This window comes from Calliphora vicina, chromosome 5, assembly GCF_958450345.1.
Source record: "Calliphora vicina chromosome 5, idCalVici1.1, whole genome shotgun sequence".
Classification (NCBI taxonomy): domain Eukaryota; kingdom Metazoa; phylum Arthropoda; class Insecta; order Diptera; family Calliphoridae; genus Calliphora; species Calliphora vicina.
In genome coordinates, this window is record NC_088784.1 from 91,477,776 (window position 1) to 91,494,622 (window position 16,847).

General features: G+C 31.9%; 1 protein-coding gene across 2 annotated transcripts in view; it reads left to right on the forward strand.

The window, feature by feature from the left end:
• The window catches only part of anne (anne boleyn), a 62,923-nt gene that overhangs the window by 21,658 nt on the left and 24,418 nt on the right, over positions 1 to 16,847 (forward strand). The gene's annotated exons all lie outside the window — the stretch shown is intronic.

Consider the following 16,847-nt stretch of genomic DNA (forward strand, 5'->3'; position numbering starts at 1 on the left):
TCGAAAGATTTGATATGCTTAGAAAAAACTTAAAAAAAACTGAGATATTGGATATTCTTTATTCTTTATCATCACAATCAGCGAGAGAGTCACTACAAGTACCTTTTCACACGTTCCCGTACTAAACACATTTAAATCTCAATAGAAACTAAACTATTGGTCGGATCGCTTTGATTTTTTTTTAAACGATGCTAGATAAAATTTCCTTGGAATACATGTGGAGGCGGGTATACTTCACATGGACCAAGGAGTAATTTCAGTTTGAAAATGAAAAAGGTCCCCAGAGACCTTCTCACCCGCCGGAGTGAGAATGTCCCACAAAAATTCGTGGTTGTATTTTCAATTTAAAATTAAAATAGCCATTATTCGGTTAATCGAATAATTTCAAATTAACCGATTATTAACCGAATAAATCCAAACCACGATTAATTATTTGCTCGGTTAACCAATTAAACCAGAACCCCGATTAATTGAATACCCTGATATTTATTCAAAGTATTGGCCATTGTTAACTATGACCTTTTCCCATCCTTCTGGCAATATATGGATTCCGAGCCAAAATAACTGTTGATCTTTTGTGGACAAGAACGAATCAAGCCAATATCGGATAATCTATTCCAAAGTGAAGCGTATCCCAGAGAGAGTGTTCTGCATCAATCGAAACAAATAGTAGTCGGACGGGGCACAGTCTGGACTATAAAGCGGGTGAAGCAAAACTTCCCAACCACTTCATTCTAAATACTTTTTAACAGGTATTGCAACATGTGGGCGAGCGTTGTCATGTTTTACTGTCAATGCTTGCTTCAAACGAATCAGTACATGTTGTCTGTGATGGTCTGGCCAGGTTTAAACAGCTCATAATAGATTGGACCCTTTTGCTCCCAACAAATACAGAGAATTACCTTTACGGCATGGATATTTGGCTTTTGTGTCGATTCGGCTGGTTGGCCGGGCTTCACATACGATCTCTTACGCTGCGGATTATCGTTATGAATCTAGTTTTCATCGCAAGTAATGATTCGGTGCAAAATTGATTTTCTTTTATAGCGTTCAACGTTCAATACGGACATTCAAAATCGTCTTTCTAGTTCTCTCGGCTTCAATTCGTATGGTGCCCAATTTCCATGATCGCAAACGTTTTGAAATTGCTGCTTGTGTAGCTTCCAATGATTTTCCAAGCTCTTGTTGAGTTTTACAACAATCTTCATGGAGTAATGCCTCTAGTTCTTGGTCTTCAAACTTTTTTGGCTGGCCTGGGCGATCTTTGTCTACCGTGTCAATATCACTCCTGCAAACAGGGGCGTTCGACGCTCGTTTATAGGTCCTGAACCGTTCTTTGGCATCCCACTTGGATACACCATTCATTCTTGGGTTGAATCAGAATTTGACCAATTTTGGGATAATTTATCAGGACTAAGACAATTCAAATGATTCATAACCCTATCCAGACGTAGATCGCAGTCGTTGCTTTCGCTCGGAAAAGGTGACTTGAGGATACTTACTGGATTATTCACCGGACACATATCACCAATATTGGTTAGGTAACGTTGAAAATGAACAGTGCAGGTTTTGTGGACTCCAGGCCGAAACCTCTGAACATGGTCTATGCGACTGCCCAATGGCTGGCAATATGCAGAACTAAATGGCTCGGAAGGGCCTTAATGGCCCCGGGGGATATAATTGATCTCTCACCAAATAGAATACTTGGCTTTATACGTAGCCTAAATCTGTTGGAAGGATGAATAAGTTTAAGGCTGCACAAAATATCCTTTGGATCGCAGTGCGTAGAGCCTCACTAATAATAATAATCACCACTTCTGAACCGCACAAACCATGTCTTGCACCTTGAAACCGATGAAACACATTCACCATAAGCTTTGGTGAGCAATCGGTTTCAAATTAAAGAAGTAAAGCAAAACTTCCCGCATATGACGCTTTGTTGACACAAAAATGTCATTTATTGTAAAACCCGCATTTGTCATAATAAACAAAAAAATCTTAATTATTAATAAAACAATCCAAATTATAAGGAAAATCCAGTTTTCAAACAACAAAAAATATAAACATTTTGATTGCACACATTTCGAAATGCATAGGCAAATTACATTATTACAAAGCTATGTACACGTGATCTGCATACCACCACTTGTTGTACATAACTCTACAAATGAATAAAATCAATTATTACATGTATTTCACAATTACATGTCTCGTCTATTAACAAATACTTAATGTTAGATTTCATTCCATGGTAAAATCAATTAATATTAATGTATCCAAATGACAAATAGCATTACTCATAGTTCAATAACATTAATGATTTTGATTTATTTGACTGCTGTACATTTTATATATGTATGAATTTCTATCAGTACTATTAGTTTAAATAAATCTTTAATAAATTAATGACCTTACTATTTCTTAACTATTAACATATTGTGTATCATGTTTCTCTTTTTAAGTTTTCTTTAATTAAAGTTTTAGTATTCAATTTGATTAATGTAAAAACAATTTTTGAATCAATTATACTTACAACTTCTTTTTCTAATTAAAATTAAAACAATGTATTTTATTTAATATGCATGCAACATATTAAACTGAAACGTCATCATTGTTAATTATTATTTGTTTGTGTAGAAACCTTGGATTAATAGCATTCTTTAAAAAAAATAATTACTTTGCATTAACCTGTTTAGAAAATCATTACACAATCTAATTTGAAACTAATGAAAACTGCCAATTGCCGAGACAATTTCAGGTGCTGTTGAGTAGTTGACTTTTGCATCAAAATTTTGAAATTTTAGAGGTGTTGCAATTTCCAGATGTATCTATCACGAATTTTTCTAAACTCTTCTTTAACTTCTTTAACATTTCCAAGTCTCTATGGATGTTTTAATTTCTTATATACCATGGTGGTCCCGTCATGGTTCTAAAAATTGAGAATTGGCTTCTTTCTTTGTATAACATGTATTAGCTTACTACCTTGTTACTTGCTGTTCCCCAATGTTGGATTCTATCACCCCTATCGCGAATCAATATTTCACATGAAATGAGTTCCCTTTTCCCATTTTTCGTTCATAAACTTTGTTTACGTGAAAAAAATCCCCAACATGGGAAATTTTTAGATGGAATTTTGTAAACAATAAACAGCTGTTACGAACAAAATCAATAATTGTGAATGAAAAGTTCAGGGGAATATCACGATAGCAATTTTCCCTTCGAGGAAAATGGATATTTCATGGGAACATAAATTTCACATGTTTCTCACGATAAGGGTGTATATGTCCTAATTGGTCTTAAACTGGATGACTTAACAGTCAAGGCTTAATTTATATGGATCGTTGATAAGCCAATTCACAGGTGGGCAGAATCAAATTTTTTTGAAAATAAATCTGGCATTTCTAAACTGCTGTTCTGATCGTGATACAATTTACGTGGGCGTAGACAAGAAGTATTCGATTTTAAGTTATTTAAATGGACCCTACAAATGGTTAGCCCCTGGGGGCTAACAGTGCCTTCCACTGGAATAAATGATCAGTTGTAAGCGAGAGAATTAAAGCCATGATTGAAACAAAACACACACAAATTAGCTTCCATGTGAAATCTCATCATACAACAATTATTTGTTCTGTAAAGCAGCTGCAGAAGCACCTCCCACTTAATTTCGAATATCTGAAGAACTATTTATAATCATAAAAGTATTTATACTTTGTACGAATTAATTTCTTATCACTATATGGAGTTTGGCTGAAAATGGGCGGAATTGTATTGGTGGGCGTGGCACCTATCATACACAGTAAATAGTTATATTCAAATATTATATGAATCAATTTCGTATCACTGCATGAAGTATAATCAAAAAATGGGAAATCAGACAAAGTAAATATTTATTTCTAAATATGTTGAGATTTGTAATTACGACATTATTAAAATTTTTCCCAAATAGCTCTCTCATTTTACATATGGGCATTTCCTGGGGTCACGAACGTACGTTCGTACGCTTTTGATGTCCAAAGAATATAGAAAACAAAACTTTTCCTAGCATTTTTTGTTGCTATTCGATAGCATTTTAGTAGCTCTATGTTTAGTGCAAAAGATATAATCGAGTTTAAGTTTTCATAATGAGAGTTATAAACATGTGGTAACGAACGTACGCAAAATAGAAGTCAACTTCGGCTGACAGTAGTGAAATGTAAAAATCTGCGAAAATGAACGGAATATTTAAAAGCGATTAATTTATTTTAAAAGTGTATTAATGTAGGTTTCTATCCGGTATTTACACAACAAAATATCTCTATTGGTTAACTTAAGTACCGGTCGCGAACGTACGGGTCTCGAACTTACGATTTTTCCATATGTTTTTTTTTATTATTATCACCATGCATTTTCCCATAAATATCTTCAAATTTCCTTAACAAACAAGTAAGAAGGTATGACCGGTCAAGCCCGTCCATATAATTCCCTACACTAAGTAACATTTTTCTTTTAAAAATTCAATAATTTTATTTCGAAGTGGAAATTGACCGATCACCATGAAATTAGTTCGTAGTTTATGTCTATATGAATGTTATTTATGTTGAATTTTATGTGTATACCATCGTTTTTATGAGATTTATGAACGTTAAAGTGATTTACGGAAACGGGACTTAAATGGGAGTAATGACTAATTATGGACCGATCATAACTAAATTTGGTGACATGAATTCGGTATATATAAAACTTATTTGGAACAATATTTGTGAAGATATCTACATAAATTAAACATTTATGACCGATAAAGTCAAATTTCGGGAGGAAATTTGTATGGGGGCCAGGTGAAATAATGGACCGATTTCAGCCAAATTATATCGGAATATCTTCAATAAAACACGATGATTATCAACATTTTATTTTTCGATCCTGGTTGACTAATCGGAGGAAATGCCCATATATTTTTTTAACTTCAATCTTTTTATTTTATTACGATACGGGTAGCGAAGCATACCGAGTTTTAGCTGGTAATAAATAATGAACAATTCATCTTTCGCCTTAAATTTAGTTACGTTAAATGGATGCAAAATTTATTTCGCCTGCACTCCTTGCTTTTTGGTAACAAACATGTTTATAAACTACGAGAGCAATTTATGGTTAAAACATTTGACTTGCTCAAATCAAATGAGTTGATACATGATTTCCCATACAACACTTAATTTGCTGGAAATCATGTCGAAAATTGCAAATAATATAAAGTGTGTTCGCTTATTTGATTTTTGTGTCTAAGCTAAATGTCTTCAAGAATTAAATGGCGTGTATCAAAGTAAATACTTGGACATGATTTTCTCAAAACTACTAATCTTGCTGCCCTGTGTAATCTAAGATTTTGTGTCATTGAATTCTTATTGTAATTACATATTTTTCATGATCAGAAAACCTTCATAATGACCAAAATACTTATGATGCGTATCAATGGAAATTCCTATTGGGTATTTCGCACACACGTATCAATTTAAATGAGAGTTAACAACCGAAATTACCACATCCATTAACTTGGATGGAATTGTGTTCGCTCTTTTTTTGTTGTTGTTTTTGTAACATTTTCTGTATTTGTTTCCCAAACAAGTCAATCAGGCAAGCGATCGGTAGAAAATTTTTACATACAATTCATATACTGGTACTTAGTTAATTTACTTACTTACGTACTCTCTCATATACTTAACAAAATTCAAGAAAAGTCAAGTCAACGATAAGACAATAAATAAAAATACTATTTGTACTGTATTCGTACATACAATAATCAGTCTGCGTTATTAATTTTAATCAGAAATGTTTGTGTTGTTGTGGTAGTAATTTATAATTTATTTTATATTTCTTAAATTTGCTTTGTATAGATTGTGTGTGATGGTTGTTGGTGTTGTTAATTGAAATGTCTCTAACAATAATCAAAAAGAAGTCTACAATGTAGACTCTATCTGAATACAGCATTCAGCAGGAGAAAGAGGAAACAAATTAAATGAAAAGAAAATCGAAATTAACCATTTATATGAGGGTTCAACAAGTGCATATAATGGGGAAAAAGTTTTCCAATATTGCTTCGAATTTGTGTTTGAACTAGTACTTCAAAGAGAGGTCAAAATAGAAGTAGTTCCATATAAGCGGAATCAGTTTCAGAATAAGAAAATTCAGTGAACCTCAGACCGCAAGAGTGTCTTAACCGCAATGTAAAGCAATATTTATTTGCAAAACCCACAGCAATTATCTATAAATATCGTTGTCTGGGCAGGGTTGAGACACTTGGGGATTTGTTCCCGAAATTGGGGATTTTAAAAATTAGAAATTAACATAATTTCGGTGTCTGGAGAGGTTTGAGAGACTTGGGGATTTGTCCCAGAAATTGGGGATTTAAAAAATATTTTTATGACAGAAAAATTTGATTGGGTATCACTTGATTTCATTGGGTATATTTTAAAATATTTCTGGGATTATAATAACGATAATATCAATAACAGAACTTCATTTTACGAACTTGCTATAGAAAATAGAGATTTTAATGGGATTGAAAGTACTTTTGTTTATACATTCCCTGAGATCATATATGGGCATTTCCTACGATTAGTTAACCAGGATCGAAAAATAAAATTTTGATAATCATCGTGTTTTATTGAAGATATTTCGATATAATTTGTTCGGCCCAAGGACGAAGCCTATTGAAATTGGCTGAAATCGGTCCATTATTTCACCTACCCCCCATACAAATGTCCTCCCGAAATTGGACATCATAAATGTTTAATTTGGAATTATGATCGGTCCATAATTAGTCTTAGCTACCATATAAGACCCGCTTCCGCAAATTACTTTAACGTTCATAAATCTCATAAAAATTTTGGTATAAACATAAAATTCAACAAAAATAACTTTCATTGTAGACATAAACTACGACCTAATTTAATGGTGATCGGTCAATAATTGGTCATAGCACCCATATAAGGCCCACTTCCAAATACTCCCTCTAATATAAATTATTGAATTTTTAAAAGAAAAATGTTACTTAGTGTAGGGTATTATATGGTCGGGCTTGACCGATCATACTTTCTTACTTGTTTGTTAAGGAAATTTAAAGATATTTATTGGAAAATGCATGGTGATAATAATAAAAAAAACATATGGAAAAATCGTACGTTCGCGACCGGTACATAAGCCAATTAAACAAAAACCAATGGAGATATTTTATTGTGTAAATACCGAATATAGACCTACATTAATACACTTATTAAATAAATTAATCGCTTTTAAATTACGTTCCATTTCGCTGACTTTTACATTTTACTACTGTCAGCCAAAGTTGACTTCTATTTTGCGTACGTTCGTTACCACATGTTTATAACTATCATTATGAAATCTATCTTTTGCACAAAAAAATCGCAAAAAAATGCTAGGAAACGTTTTGTTTTCTATATTTTTTTGGACACCAAAAGCGTACGAACGTACGTTCGTGACCCCAGGAAATGCCCATATGTTAATAAAAATGAAACCACTAAACTTACAGTTTTGATTTTTTTATTTGATTGAAATTATTACAATTTACAACAATAAATTATTTTTATAGTTCTAATCATTAGTGGTGAAATTTTGAACATTTTTCGGAAACGCTTCCTTTATGGTTTTTATAGTGCTTTCTGTCACTTTGCTCGAACAGATTATCCATCTCCGTTTAAAATCTACCACAGTTTTGGACACCGTTTTTGTGCTCTTCAATTATATTTTAACAAGAGCCCAATATCTATCCACCGGCCTTAGCTCCAGGATTTGCCTCTCATGGTACAAATACCACATAATTGTTCTTTTACCAATCAAGACCTTTCTTACCATAGTGACAGGATGCCAAATCAGGTCAAAAATAAGTAGACACATCAATAAGTCTTATGAATGGAAGCATCCTTTTTTGTAAACATTCCTTGATGTAAATTTCGGTATTTATAGAGCCCTTTGTAACAAATGTTTGGCTTCTTTTGCCGCAACTGCATATTGCTTGCCATACCAAGAACTTTTTGGGAACATTTTCTGCTTTTGGGTCCTAAACTTTTCAACAACATTACCTCGAGAGCATCAGCAACATAAAAATATTTACCCGGAAGCTGCGAAATATTATGCAGCAGGTATATTTTTTGTATAAAATTTGACTTCAATTTTCGTGTTCTGTCTTTGGCCTTCAAATTTCCTGTCAGGAACTTTTTGAGCCTTGTATATTTTTAAACCTGCATTGGCTTTAACTTTTCGTACCAAATAGTCCGAGTACTGAGCTAACTGGACTGCTTTCCTACCGGATGTGTTGGGAGCTCTTTTGAAAATGCTTTCTATTTATATGCTTTAGACACATCATGTGGTTCATCCCTTCTACCTGAACCTGGTTTTCTATTAACGGACAAGTTCAAACGATACTGTTTAATAACATTGTAATCAGTTTGACGGCAGATCTTTGATTGTTTGGCCAACTTTTTGTAGGACCAAGTTGGGTTAGGTTGAAAATATTTAATAATTTTAGTACGCACTTTTTTCTGGTCACTCATTTCAATCAGATTAACAACAAATAAATATAATTGACATTAAACATAATAGCTGACAAGCTTTACAAAAATCAAATAATACTAGGGTTAAAAGTTTTAATAAAAAACGTGTGTTAAGAATTTTACGATCTCAGTCCTTAGCAGTAGTATTTTCAAAACATCAAATATAACATTTGTTGATCCCATACAGTATTTTCATGAAGTTTTCTAACAGTGGGATTTTTTCCCTGATCGGAATTAATTAATATTGCTGAATCCAAAGAACTGCTCATCTTTTAAGACGAATCAAGGCAATATCGCATACTCTGTTCTAAAATGAAGAGTATCCCAGAGAAAGCGTTCTGCATTGATCGAAATAAATAGTAGTCGGACGGGGCACGGTCTGGACTATAAAGCGGGAGAGACAAAACTTCACAACAACTTCATTCTAAATACTTTTTAACAGGTATTGCAACATATTGCCCTAGCGTTGTCATGATGGAATATATTATTACGGTTTCATTTCAGGCCGCATATTCTAAGAGTTTTTCGGAAATTTTCGCTTTAAACGAATCAGTTGCGTTCGATACAGGTTTCCTGTGATGGTCTGGCCAAATTTCAGTAGGTCATAATAGATAGGACTCTTTTGGTCCCACCAAATAAAGGGCATTGCCTAAGCGCTACGGATATTTGGCTTTGCCATCGATTCGGCTGGTTGGTCGGGCTTCACATGCGCTGTCTTACGCTTCGGGTTATCGTATTAGATTCATTTCTTTTATGGCGTTCAAGAAGCATTTCAGACTGATCGCAAACGTTTTGAAATTGCTGCTTGAGTAGCTCCCAATGATTTTGCAAGCTCTTGTTGAATTTGACAACAATCTTCATGGCTGGCCTGGGCGATCTTTCTCTTTCGTTTCAAAATCTCCACTTCTGAATCCCACAAACCATCTGTCAGACATTGAAACCGATGGATCACATTAACCATAAGCTTTGGAGAGCAATTGGTAAAGAAGTAAAGCAAAACTTTCCGCATATGACGCTTTGTTGGAACAAAATTCAACATTTTCGAAGCAAAAAACATTTTGTTCAATAACTAAGTGAGAATAAATGACAGATATGTACTCTTCCAAATTAAATATAATTTATTAAAAACAAAAAACGTATTCAATAGATACGCCATCTATTGTAAATACCGCATTTTTAATTCATACACCCCCTACATTTCAGAAACCCAGTTTTAGGATCTCGGGTTTTTGGGAATCATGATGAGTGTTTTTTGGGAATCATGATGAGTGTTTGTTATAACCGTGCTTAACTGTAATGCAGCTTGTTTTCTAAAAATGCCTAAAAATATGCGTTAAAAAATAGGTGAGAAATTAGAAAATTTGCAGCCATATATTGGGACGTCATACAGTAATCTCTGCTTTTTCAAATACGTTTTGTAATCTTAAAGCAAATTAATATTCTTATCTGATAAAAATTCATCGATTAAGGTTTGTTCTTAACACAAAAACACTCATTTCTCTCTAAAAATAAGTGTAGATCGACGTAATTTTATTAAAACAGCTTAAAAGTGTTAGAGTTTTTTAAAGTTTTAGATTAATTGAACTCAGTCCTTAGTTCCAGAGTTATTTCAACTCTTATTGAAGTTAAGCTACACATGTATGTTTCTCTCTTTCTCTCTCTCTGACTTTGGAATAATTTGTTACATCCTACAGGTGGGATATAGGAATAACTGAACGATTTATTTTTCAAAAAAATATATATTTAAAACATATATTTAATTGGTTATTTCAGAAAAAAATTTTATTGTTGTTTAATTGTTATTGCTGTGCTCCTTTTTACTAATTGTTGTCTCTTAAATTAATAACTGTAAGAGCATCGGAATTTACCCAAAAGAGTTTATGGTTTTATTTTTATGCTATTATGTATAATTAAATTTTATTAAAGAAATAACAACAATTCAAGTAACTAAATAATTTAATATTTTTTTTTTACTTTGTCTTTTGTCTTTTGTTTTTTTTTCTCATTTATTTTATAATTGTTTGTGTTGTGAGTGTGCTTCATTTTCATTTTTTTTTGATATTTTATACTTGTTGCGAACGTTGATCAGTTAAAGTCGTGATCTGATCGTTTGCTGTTGTCGCCGTTTGTCGTTTATTCTTAATTTTTTATTTCTATTTTCTTTATAACTATGTATATGTACGTACATATTTCTTAATTTTATGTTTTTCTGCGTTATTAATCGATCGATGACTTTGCCAGCAGCGTAGCGTAGCGCGTTTAATAAAACGTTTAATATTAATTTAAAAAAAAAACAACAACAATAACAAATTTCGACAATTATTTACGCTTATTTGAATGATCAGAAGCAACTTAATGTAAATTATAAATAATAAATGAAATACAATAAAAACAAAATTTAAAAGAAAAATAAATATTATCAAAAAGAAAAAAAAGAAATAAGTGAAAGAAAAAAGAGAAATTCTTATAAAAACAATGTGTGTAATGTGAGCAAAAAATATATATATATAAGTATATATATCAATGATCGTGTTTAGTGCAAAGAAAATAAAGAGAGCAATTAAAAATACCACGAGTTTTCCCTTATTCTCTCATATACCAGATTATTATGAAATATTTTCCGGAAAACAAGTGTAAATAATATTATTTGTATAAGTAGTAATGAAAAAATGTGTGAAAGTTAATTATTAATTCTAAACTATGCAAATCTTGTTTGCTGCATAAGGATATTTATCACATTAGCTCAAATTTATGTAAATATTATGTGAATCTAGCTTAACGATCGATTAGTTATTCAAAAATTGTTATTTGTTTACCTTTTTTAAAGGCCTGGATCAAAATAAACCCGTTAGAATTTACATACATACATTGTAACGGTGACTCATTCTAAGAGTTATTTATAATGGTGACTTTTTGAAATTTATTTAAGAAAATAAATATTTATTCATGTGGACTTAAAAGGCCAATTACCTTAAAATTGATTTGAATATTGGCTCTCAGGAATTTACTGCTAATACGTACATATATTATGGGTTATAAGGAAATCCAGCATAGACAACAACTAGATAGGTAACTGAGAGCCAAAAACCTAAGTCTGTTGTCAAAAACCTAATTCATGAGAATGTATTGCATGTATTTTGTTATTGTATCACCCGTATGTGTGAAAAGAGAGTAATTTTTCCATATATATTACTCTCCTTCCGTTCTATGTGTTTATTCTATGAAATCCAGTTTCATTTGATATTTTATTCTTTGACATCATTTACCTTAAACAATTTTACCTCCAAAATGTACATTCCTTCATTAAAATCCTTCATTACTGTACTATTAAAGTAACATTTAGTTTTTCGATTTAATTGTTTATTCTAATACATAAAATGTTTCTCAGTTTCTTCCCCTAAATAAAAAAAATCTTAAGAATTTTTATATTTTTTAATATTTCATTAATATATATCGGGGGTTCTCACTAGATCGGAGGTTCTCTGACTCATTTCCTTGAAATGGGTCAGAGGTGCTATTTAATTTTTTGAATATTAATTTCGATTTTTCAATTTCAATTGATTTTACTCAATATTAACATGCTTTTCTGAATTATTGTAAAATTTCTATTTTCTCAATATTAAATGGGATTTCTTCAATTTACATCTTCAATTTGTATTTTCACGATATTCATTTTGAATTTCTCTATTTCAATTTGTTTTTTTTCAACTTGAAATGGTTAGTTAAAACATAAAGGTAAAATATAAACAAATGATAAAAACATCATAATTCCTATTTTTGTTTTACAAACTCTTTAATGTTAGACAAAATTTCAGATAATGCAAACCTGATATCATTTTCAGCGTCCATACATGATTGTTTCTTTGGTGAAATAAATATGTCGCTGACAAATTCAGAGCAAAACAAGCGGGACAATTTTTTAATATTAATATTAATTTGTCTTTAAAATAGCATTGATTTGTTAGGGCATATCTTTGCATATTTTATTGATAATGCATATTTTGTTATATTTAACTTCAAAATGCATATTTATATAAAAATATAAGTTTCTGTCGTCAATGAGCAACATATTGTCTGAACACAAAGTTTTTTGGGGAATTTGTTATAGAAATAACATTAAATGTTATCGACTAACTTCTTTCGACATCGAGAAGTTGGTATTAAGTCTTCTTCATTGCTCTATCAGCAATTGAAAATTATCACTGAAAAATTATATTAATTGAATATTTGGATAAGTTTTCATTATATTGACAACAACTGTACATAATATATACAATTTTGTGTATTTTTACTGATATTATATTGGGTATATGACTTCAAAATTCGGGATTATTTAAAATGTTTAGCTTTTATTTTGAAACATTTGTACAATATAAACATATTCAAAGTATTAGCCATTGTTAGCTATAACCTTTTCCCATCTTTCTGGCAACATATTGATTCCGAGCCAAAATAACTGCTGATCTTTAGAGGCCAAGATCAAATCAAGCCAATTTCGACTACTCTATTTTGAAGTGAATCGCATCCCAGAGACAGTGTTCTTCATCGATCGAAATAAATAGTAATCGGACGGGCACGGCCTGGTGAGGAAAAACTTCCCAACCACTTAATTCTAAATACTTTTGAACAGGTATTGCAACATGTGCCCGAGTATTGTCATGATGGAATATTACGGTTTCATGTCTGGCCGTTTTTCGACCAATACTCGCTTCAAACGAATCAGTTGTGTTCGGTACAGGTTCCCTGTAATGCTCTGGCTAGATTTCAGCAGCTCATATTAGCGACCCTTTTGGTCCCAAAAAAAATAGAGAATTACCTTAGCGCCATGGATTGACCGGTTTTCACGCTTCGGGCTATTGTAATGGATATATTGTAAAAATTATCCCGATTAATGATTCGGTGCAAAAATGATTTCAAGCATAATTTCGGACATCCAAAATCGTCTTTTAAGGTCTCTCGGCTTCAATTCGTATGGTACCCAATTTCACTGCTTTAGGATGAATCCTGCTACTCGCAAACGTTTTGAAATTGCTGCTTGAGTAGCTGCCAATGATTTTGCAAGCTCTTGTTGAGTTTGACAACAATCATCATGGAGTAATGCCTTCAATTCTGGGTCTTCAATCTTTTTTGGCTGCCCTGGGCGATCTTTGTCTTCTGTGTCAATATCACCACTTCTGAACCTCTCAAACCATCTCTCGCTCATTGCAACCGATGGAACATATTCACCATAAGCTTTTATGAGCAATCGGTGTTTTTCAGCGGCACTTTCCTCCAATTAAAGAAGTAAGGCAAAACTTTCCGCATATGACGCTTTGTTGGTGCAAAATTCAACATTTTCTAGGCAAACAAAAAAAACTTTGTCGTGCAATAACTAAGTGAGAATAAATGACCGATTTGTACTCTTCTAAATGTGTTAAATATATGTATTTATTTGATGAATCAGTTCAGCAAACTTCAGTGCCATGTACAAGTAGTTGGCTTGTTTTTTTTTATCTTTGAAGTATGTAAATGCTCGATAAGACAGTGTTCAGTTAGATATTTTTACAATATTTATGTCTGGTATATGGTTGCAACTTTATGGCGAATATCTTGAGAACTAATATAATGCATTTTCTAACACATTGTTTTGTACCGCCCAAAAAATTAATAGATTCCAAAAAATAAAACGGATTGTCAAGTTATATGTATTGGTTGTTGACCGACCACTGGTGTTATCTTTTTTTTAAAAAAAACTCTTATCAATTTTTCTTATAATTCATTGCCACTTTCAAAAAATTCTACATGTGAATACAAATTAACAGATATTAATATACATATATAGAGTGCCTCTAAATAATACATAAAGTAATCGCAGTGTCAGCAATTCTTTACAATATTTCGCTCGTTTACTGTCTAGCCTCTAGATCACTTATTCTCTTCACGAATTACGGAAATGTGATACGGAACGTGTAAAATTTGTTAGGGATACCTACCAATCGTACATAAAACTTTGAAAAAATATTATAATTTCCAAAAATATGCTGTGATGAGTAAAGTAAAACTTAGCTTTAATAAAATAAAGTATGTTCAAATGAAAAAAACTAATTATTTATTATTAATGATAATAACAATAATCGAGTTTAAAAAAACTCCAAGAATTCATTCTTTATAGAACTAAATCGTTATTTAAATTTTCTTTAATTCAAATCCATTACAAAATAGTTTTAAAAATGTATTGAATGATTAAATTTGTCTACAATTCAAATCTATTACTAAAAGTCTGTAGAAATTTTTTTTCAATTAATTTACTACTCCAAAACATGATAATTTAATAGCAAGAGAGTTTAAGAAATTCCAAAAAATTACTCCCCGGGAGATTATCAATAATTTAAAAATGGATATTAGTTCTGGAACGTACTGTTCGTTCTGGTACGTACTGCTCGTATACAATTTGCGAAACTGGTCGAAACCCCAAGTCAAGTTTGCCGGTGACAATATTATGAGTTGGGGCTGTTTTTCAGGGCAAGATATGGGTCCAATTCATACTATGACTGGCATCGGATACAGATACATTTTAAACGATGTTATGTATCCATTTTAGGACGCAAAATAAGAACTCGAAATGGCAAAGGGAATGGTAAACAAACATTTTTTAATGAGGACAATTTTTTTTTGGTAAAAAAAAAAATAAAATTGTAACCATTGTCAATCATAATTTCTATGGCGTTATATACATACATCAAAGGAAAGATCTTTGAAATATGTATCAGTAGATATCCATATTGTATTTATTACTAAATCATTAATTAATATAGATATCGATAAAAAATAGGTCATAAATATAGTTGGTGCTAGTTTTTTGCCTATATCTCAGCGTTATGCGGGTCGATTTTTCAAATTTAAATAGCAATATAAGCGGGACTATAGCGAATTGATGATTTATACATCAATACATTGGATTCACATACCCGTTGTATAGAGTCTGCTATCTTACTTGATCAGCTACACAACTAGTTAATTTAATTGTCCTCAAATAGTCGTCAAATAACCGATTGCTTGTAAACAAATCTTTCTCCGACTACTTAAACTTTTGGTGATTAAAATAACTATTTTTGAAAGTGCAGTGCAAAGTGACTACACTCTAGCTCACTTAGAGACACGAAGGTGACAATTGACTGCACGCTAGGTTACATTGGGTGTCAGTATACAAAACTGTATGAGAATGATTTCAACACAATTAGCATAAAACCAGTTTATGCGAATTACTCTCAAAAACATGCAGTACAAAATAAACGTTTAAAGTGACTACACTCTAGATTACTTAGAGACACTTAAATGACGATTGTCTTCACGCTAGTTTAAATGGGATGTATAAAGTAACCAATTGACTTATCTCTGCAATACAAACAGCACATAAGTGTCAAAAAATCCAAAATATATAAATTGGAGTCAGCCAAGTGATCATAAGGTATACAGGATACATTTCTATAAGGGATACATTGACTTCTTACTTAACTTCCGGGTATTTCTGAATCACAGCCTAACCCGAATTAACTAAAAAAAAACTTTACTTAAAGTTAGCAATAACAACTATATGTCTTAGGCCCGTTTTCTCAATGTATCGACAAACTGCCTGTTACTAAATGTCGACATAAATTTATTAGGCCGATAAACTGTCCGTTAACAATTTTGTTTTTCTCAATATACCGACAAAAAATATTATTTTCAGTTGGCAATACCTCTCAAAATAGATGTGAATGTTGGGAACCCTGCCTTCAATTGACAACATGTTTACATAAATCAGCTGTTTAACGTGGCCATCGACAGCCGGAATCTTTTGAAATATTCATTATCCTCCATGTCTGCCAGGTAGTTAGGCCTGGCATGATAAAATTTTTCAGCATTCACTTGGAACTCATGTTCTTCGAGTTCATCCTCCATCAAATTAATGTTAATTCCTCTATTAAACTTTTTTTTAATAAAATCTATTTAATTTCGTTTACAAAAACACAAACTATGAACAGCAGTCAGCTGATTGAATTTATCTGTACGATAAATAAATAATTGGCAGTTGAGGTCGGGTTAGCTTTGCGACAGAATAGAAGCAAATGAGACATTGAGAAAACCAAATTTCTTTAATCTGCAGTTTTTCGTTGGAAAAAAAAATAATCACCTAATGAGAAAACGGCCCTTAATATTGAATATTTTGACGGAAATATGATACAAAATTTATTTTTGTTAAATTTTTAAATTATGACCTCAAATTATTGTTAACTTTAAGTTAGGTTTTTATTGTTAATGGGGGTAAGTGTTTTGTTTTTAAAA